Source organism: Belonocnema kinseyi, chromosome 3 (assembly GCF_010883055.1).
Source record: "Belonocnema kinseyi isolate 2016_QV_RU_SX_M_011 chromosome 3, B_treatae_v1, whole genome shotgun sequence".
NCBI lineage: Eukaryota > Metazoa > Arthropoda > Insecta > Hymenoptera > Cynipidae > Belonocnema > Belonocnema kinseyi.
The window spans coordinates 43430979-43437969 of record NC_046659.1 but is presented as its reverse complement, the minus strand read 5'-3'; the positions used below and the strand labels follow the sequence as shown (position 1 = coordinate 43437969).

General features: G+C 45.1%; 1 protein-coding gene and 1 pseudogene across 4 annotated transcripts in view; both read right to left on the bottom strand.

The window, feature by feature from the left end:
- The window catches only part of LOC117169104, a 293285-nt gene that overhangs the window by 28970 nt on the left and 257324 nt on the right, over positions 1-6991 (bottom strand). The gene's annotated exons all lie outside the window — the stretch shown is intronic.
- On the bottom strand, positions 1325-1493 carry LOC117170437 (annotated as a pseudogene).

The window sequence follows — 6991 nt, the reverse complement described above, 5'->3', positions numbered from 1 at the left end:
CCTCCTCTGGTTTGGGTGGGTGTTCGACAGTAACTGGAGGGTCTTGGAAGAGTCGAGATGGGTCAGAGAGAAACTGTTGATTTTCTCTGAACCATCTCTCCCGTTTCTAGACTTCTCTTAGCGTCAGATAGTATCCGTATTCTCTCAACAATATGCTGCCTGATGGTCAGCAGCTTTGAGTTGTTAAGTGTGTGATAACGGGTCCAGAGTTCGCGTGCGAACTTTCGAACCTTGGCGGTAAAATTCCTGCCAGATGTGATGTAGTCAATCACACAATGAATGCGGGACGCGTACTGTCTTGCCCAGCTAATCTTTATAGCAAGTTGATGCATTCGTCTTTTGGTCTTATGATCAGCCGTTGGTTTTGTTTTACGGTTCGCATCGGCCAAAGCTCTCGCTGCATTATACACACAATAATTAATAGCCCAGAGGTCGGATTCACCGGTAAAATGTCCACGAAGCTCGTCATCCATTTCAGCCAGATCTTTAGGCTTGAGAGAAACCTTGGTGTTGATGTTTCTCCTGGTCGTAAAGCATCGCTCTTCATCTATTGGATGCCTGCCCGCGGTTGGTCTTAGTGTCGCCTCTCTTTCTTTGTTGCCGGCTTGTTCTGGCTGTGCTAGAGTAGGCGTTCCGCTAACGTAGCCCCTTTTACGGAGTAGTTTAGCATGATTTCGCAGTCGTTGCTGCGAAAAGTGCGATAGCTCCGGGTGTTTCTCGCACCACAGAGCATACAGCCGTGCCATTTAACCCCACTCACGGGTCACACTCGCATCCCAGCTCTCTAGCAAGTCGTGATTCAGTTGCTCCGCCCACCCAAAGGTCGCGAGATCCCGCCGATCCATCGCATTGAATCCATTTTCATTGGCTTCCCCAGCTCTAGATTCGTCAGCATTGTTGGCCGACACATTGTCGGGAGCCCTGCGCGTTCTGGTGTTCTGAACCGCACTTACTACAACTATGTTTGGTGTTGTCATTGTTGTTCCCACGAGAAGCTAGGGAAAGGGGTTCGCCCATCCTTGTAGAGCCCTGCATGCAAGGATAAGGCTGCGTACTCTGAGAGGTCGCCCGGTATCCCAGAGTCACCGTTCTAGACACCTCACCCAGGTGCCATTCAGCTTTCGGCATGGTTTTCACACCTCCGCTTGGCGGTTAATTCCTTCGGGACCACCCCTGGACAATTGTCCGCGACTGCCTATTTATTTTTGTAACCATATTCAGCAGAAACCCTTGGTACAGGGACCCTGTATCCGCAACCCGAGGACGCGTTCGGTGGTTTTGGCATAGGCCCTTCGGTTTGATTCTAGAGGGATCAAAACCAAACCGAAGTTTTTTTTCGCACTGCGGTACTGCAATACAGAGGCAACCCGTGGCAGAGCCGGAGCAAGCCCCAGAACACTCCGCCGATTTCCAAAAATCAGTTCGATATTCTGGCATTCCGATGGAATGCGTATCAGATACCAAGGTACACGCGAAAAAACTGTAATAGGAATTTGATATAATAGTTTTTAACATACAATGTAGAAAATTTCGCATTGTGGTCTGTGCACAAATGTGGAGGGTAATGTAAAGACCGAGCGCTGAGCGCCAGGTAAATACATTATCGAGCGCGGAGCACGAGATAAATATATTATCGAGCGCGAAGCGCGAGAATGACCAGTCGAGCTTCGCTCGCTAAGCGCTATGAGAATGTGCCCGCGAAGCAAACAGATTTTTTTGTTATTATCCCTCTAAAAGAGTACGGGGACGTCCGTTATGATATATTGAAAAGTATCACCGAATTTAGTTTTTAGAAATTTTCATTTTTGTGGGGGAAAAAGCCAGGAGAGCTGTACCCGATTGACAACACGACGAAGTATCACATGCTCCTAAGGTGCTTCCTCAGGCTTCACATTCAGTCCATGTATTTACGAATGACAACTTTTTTCCCACAATTGTGAATTTTTTATGTCATATTTTAGCTAAATAATCTTCATGGTTAAATACTGTGATAACAAACGTGCCTGGCACATTACCGGACCGATGAGCGGCATACGGCGTGCCGCAGATGAAGCGTTGTTTGGTCGATTTGCTTGAGCGACAGACCCTCTCCTGACGGCTGATTTAACTATAATTTCCCACAATTCCCAGCGCGTCCTCCTAAATCCCAAGATGGCCGTTTTGACAAAAGCAAAACTTTCAATAGCAGGTCGAAAATAGCAACGTCTGAAAGGCCTGAACTCATGCATGCGGTCGGGCGGGCAATATAGCCAGAAATGGAGCTTAAACTGAGCTACTCATGTGCTACTCCATCATGTTAGAGATAAGATCCAGTCGAGGGAAATAAAAAATTATTCAAATATTAAGGAATTTATTTTTAATATGCTGCATTCGGTGCATTAGATAACGATGATACGATTTAAAAAAAAAACGAAAATCGGATAATCCGTTCAATTTCTGTTGAGAGTTTTCGTAATTTATCCTCTCTCCTCAGATTTTACGACAAAAGATACTACAAAATATATACTCTTTCAACGAAATTGTTAAAACTATGAAGCCTAAAAGGCGAATTATCTTTAAAGGATTGAATTTTCTACCAGAAAATTATAAAATTCTAACAAAAAAGTTAATTTTCGACCAATAGGTAAATTTCCCAATTTCAAGGTGTGGAATACCAAACCAGCTGGTAAGCTGAACAGGGAGGATGTTACGTGGAAGGAAACTCGTAACCAGATGGGTGAAGGCCTAGTTAAAAGATTAGCGCCACGGAGGTGTCCGCAGGGGGGGTGTCCTGTCGCCCCTACTATGGTGCATAGTAGTGGATTTCCTCCTTCGTAGGCTTAATGAAGAGGGGTATTACACTGACATTTTTCTGATTCAGAGTTCAGATAATTCCGACAGGGAGAAGGTGAACTTAAAAACAGGTTAAATATCGCGGTTCGCGCTCGAATATTTCCTCTTTGCATTTGGAATACTGGATTAAAACTTTATCGAAAAGATCTCTTTTAGATGGCAAGATTTTTATGCGTCTTTATATTGTGAATTGTCTATTTAATTAATTATGGTCAAAGATTAAGCTTCTCAAAGCTCTGTAGGTTTTGAGGTACACATTCTCATCGTGACACATGCATGCGGGGCAGGGCGTATTTTCTACAGGACGTATTTTTTAATTTCCTAGCTTTTCGTGGGGCTTTATTGTCTAAAAGTCAACCTAAACAATTAAAAACCAATGAGGGGCTCGTTCCGGCAGGCCCTTTCAACCCACCGCAGAAAGCTCTAGAAACACAGAGCCTTACTTTCGCACAAATGGCTAACAACGCCCTGGTGACATTTATCGTTGCATCGGGTAATTCTGACACCTGTCTAGCTTTTAATGATCTGGACAGGCTGAGGGGGGAAATCTTAAAAGAGATTGAAGCGTTACCCCGCAAGGGACGCACCCCCAGATTCGACGCCATTGTGGTCGAGGCCGCGGATGTTTGATCGAGAGACTGGTTGGCAGAGAGGACTCTAACGTTTAGGCTCAAGGTGGGACTAAACCTGGAGCTCAGGGGGACCGAATGTCTGCAAAGGTACCGCAGTACGACCGTCCTGATTCACGGAAAATCCGAGAATCCGACGACCGTTCTGGGTAGCCTGAGCTTCCAAAACCCGACTCTGAGGACGGATTCGTGGAAGATGTACTCCGGCGGGCAGACATTCAGGCAGAAGGGGAGTGGCTGGACCCTGGTAGTCGGACTTCCTGAATCCGCAATCAGAGATCTTGCCGCTCTGGACAATCGGCTTAATTTAGGGCCATTAGGGTTACCTTCAGGGTGACACAACAGGGCTTCTCAGGGGGACTGGAAGCGTCCGGGGATGCCCAAGCTTTGCTCCAGGGATCTCACTGTTATTAAGGTGAGGCTCAGGGGTGGAAGCGGGGAAAGACTAGAGGATGCAATTTCCTCAGCGTATTTCCCTGGCGTTGCAGATGGATCCCCGTCTCCCAGAGAGGTGGAGATTCTAATTCAGAACTGCGAGAAGAACAGGATTCTTCTGCTGTTGGGATATGATGCGAACTCTCATTATACGATGTAGGGGAGCACGATTATCAATAAATTTGCTGAAGACGAAGAAGCTACGCTGAACTGCGTGATGGAAGTTCACTTCCCGGGTTTTCAGCGAATTCAAACCGACCTGGAGGAAAAAGAATGGAGCCAAGAGTTAAGAAGGGCTGATTGGAATTTCGCCTCAAAGGTTGTAGACATCAAAAAGGTGGAATGGGCAGTGGGGTTCTTCTGCCCCTTTAAATCATTAGGGGCGGATCGCAGCTACCCAGTGCTTTTACAAAAAGGCTTGGAATTTGTCATCTCTCTTCTGAAGAAACTATTTAGGGCAAGCATCGCTCTAAAACATGTGCCATCAACATGGAAGGATTATAGGGTGGCCTTTATTCCCAACACAGGGAGGGAGGGCTATACTCCATGCTGTTGTGGCAAAATTGGAGCAGCAGTTGGAACAAAAGGGGTAAGCTGTGGGAACGTTGTTGGATATAGAGGATGCCTTCAGTAGTACCCATCATCATAATAATCATCTGTCGAGAGGCTTTAAGGTGTGGAGTACCGAACCAGCTGGTAATCTGGATAGGAAGTATGTTATGTCGATGGAGACACGAAACTAGATGAGGCGAAGGCCTAGTTAAAGGAGTGGCTCCACGGGGGTGTCCGCAGGGCGGTGTCCTGTCTTTGCAATCCTAGTTAGGGGGACTTATCTGGAAACGTTGATGGGCCTTACAAGGTCGGCGCTTCGCATCGTAGAACTCTGGAGCGATAGCCCGGGCCTCTTAGTAAATCCGAAAAAGACCAGTATGGTAATTTTCACGAAGAATTACAAGATGCCGAAATTTGACGCTCCTGTTTTTTGTGGCGGGAGACTGATGTTCTCAGACTCGGTTAAATATCTGGGAGTAATCCTAGATAGCAAACTGAGCTGGGTAAGGCACCTGGAGACCTAATGTAGGAAATTCGTCATGTCTTTCTGGATGTGTAGGGGAGGTTTTGGTTTGACGTGGAGAATAGGGCTTAAAATGCTTGCCTGGCTCTACTCCGCTGTCTTCAAACCGCGGCTCCTTCATGCGGTTGTGGTGTGGAGGCTGCGCGCAGAACTCAAAAGGATAACTGCAAAATCGGCACACGCGATGGATCGCCTGGCGAGAGTAAACAGATGGACTCGGGGGACTAGATAAACTAGGCTCCCGAGTGACATCAGCTCACTGCCGATTCTTGAGATGAGTCAGAATAGAATAACAAAACGTTTCTAATTCATCAGGGCTTTCCGCGTCTGAATTCCAATTAGGGATGCTTGGAAGGAAAATGTTAATCCACTCCTTCAAGGAGAAATCTGGTATACGGATGGCTCCAGGGGAGAGGGAGGGTCAGGATCAGGAATGTATGACAGTTCGAGGAGGAGGGAAGTAGTGTTCCCACTTAAAAGACGTGCTACTGTCTTTCAAGCGGAGGTCCTTGCCGCTCTTCGATGTGCTGAAATATTATTAGAGGAAAAGGCGACTGGAAGACAGGTTACGATCTGTTCGGACAGCCAAGCAGCACTAACTGCAGTGGGAAAAGCAGATATAAGATCAGAACTGGTTTGGGAATGCAAAAGGCATTGAACCAATTTGCAGAAAAAAAGTGGCTCTCATATGGGTCCCTGGTCACACAGGGATCAAGGGCACCGAGAAAGCGGACCAGCTGGCAAGAAGTAGTGCGGCAGGTGAATACATAGGGCGGGAACCGGTTCTGGAACTACCGTCTTGTTGCATCGGTCTTGCGATCCAAAACTGGATCCACACTAAGCACCGAGAGTAGTGGGAACAGGTCCAGGGTTGCCGACAGACGAAGTCCATCCTCGGCTATACATGCAGAATGGACAGAGCCAGGGAAATCCTATGTGTGCCAAAGAGAGACGTAAGGACAGTAATTCAGATACATACTGAGCATAACCACTTGAACTATCATATGCACAAAATGGGGTATAACCCTACTACGGAGTGCAGGAAATGTGGCAGCGACGATGAAACAGCCTTGCATGTACTATGCCAGTGGCCGGCGTTAGCTAGGCTCAGGCATCAAACCCTTGGGTACTACTTCATGAACCCTGAGGAAGATACAATGCTTTCGGTGATTGACTTACTGGGCCTCTTTAAAAGGTCTGGTGTAAACTACTGATAGCGATAGTTAATGATGTAGTACGATAGCCTTTATAACTTGAGCGCCAGGGAAGCTCTATATGCGGCTCCCTGCCCGCGTTACAACTAACTCACTAACTAAGGTCTGCTTTGTCCACAATAGAGACAATAAATGTTGTGAACGGTGAAAATAAAGGTTATTTATTTTTTTAATTTTAGACAATTGTGTCTAATCAATGTTTACGGTGAATCATTTTTTCTTTAAGAAAAATTTATATTTGGATAATTTTAGAAGGTTTTAATTTGAAATACTGAATTCTGTTTTCAACTCTCAACAGAAACTGAAGGGATTAACAGATTTTCTTATATCTTTTTTAATCGGCTCTTCATTATCTAATGAACGTAATGCAGAGTATTAAAATTAAATTCCTTAATATTTTAATAATTTTTATTTCTCTCAACCGACTCTTATCTTTAAGAATAGAAAGTCTGAGTGAGGCATGACAGGCACTCAATCAAATCCTAGTCTCTATCCTGGGCGCATAAAATGCATCAAATTTCCAATTAATTGGAATAAAACAAGAATCTGACTATTTTTCAAAAAGCCCCTCTTTGAGGGATTGTATTTCCCCATGAAGGTTATGTGGTTTAAATATGACATTAAACAATTCATAATTGTGGGAGAAAAGTTGTCATTTGTAAATGCATGGGTAACACTTGTTATTGAAAAGCACATATTTATGCTTATTTTTAGTCATCAGACTCGCAACCCCCATTTTTTATTAATGAAAAACTATATTTGATGGCCATTTTTTTCACTATACACATTCCAAAATCTGTTGAATC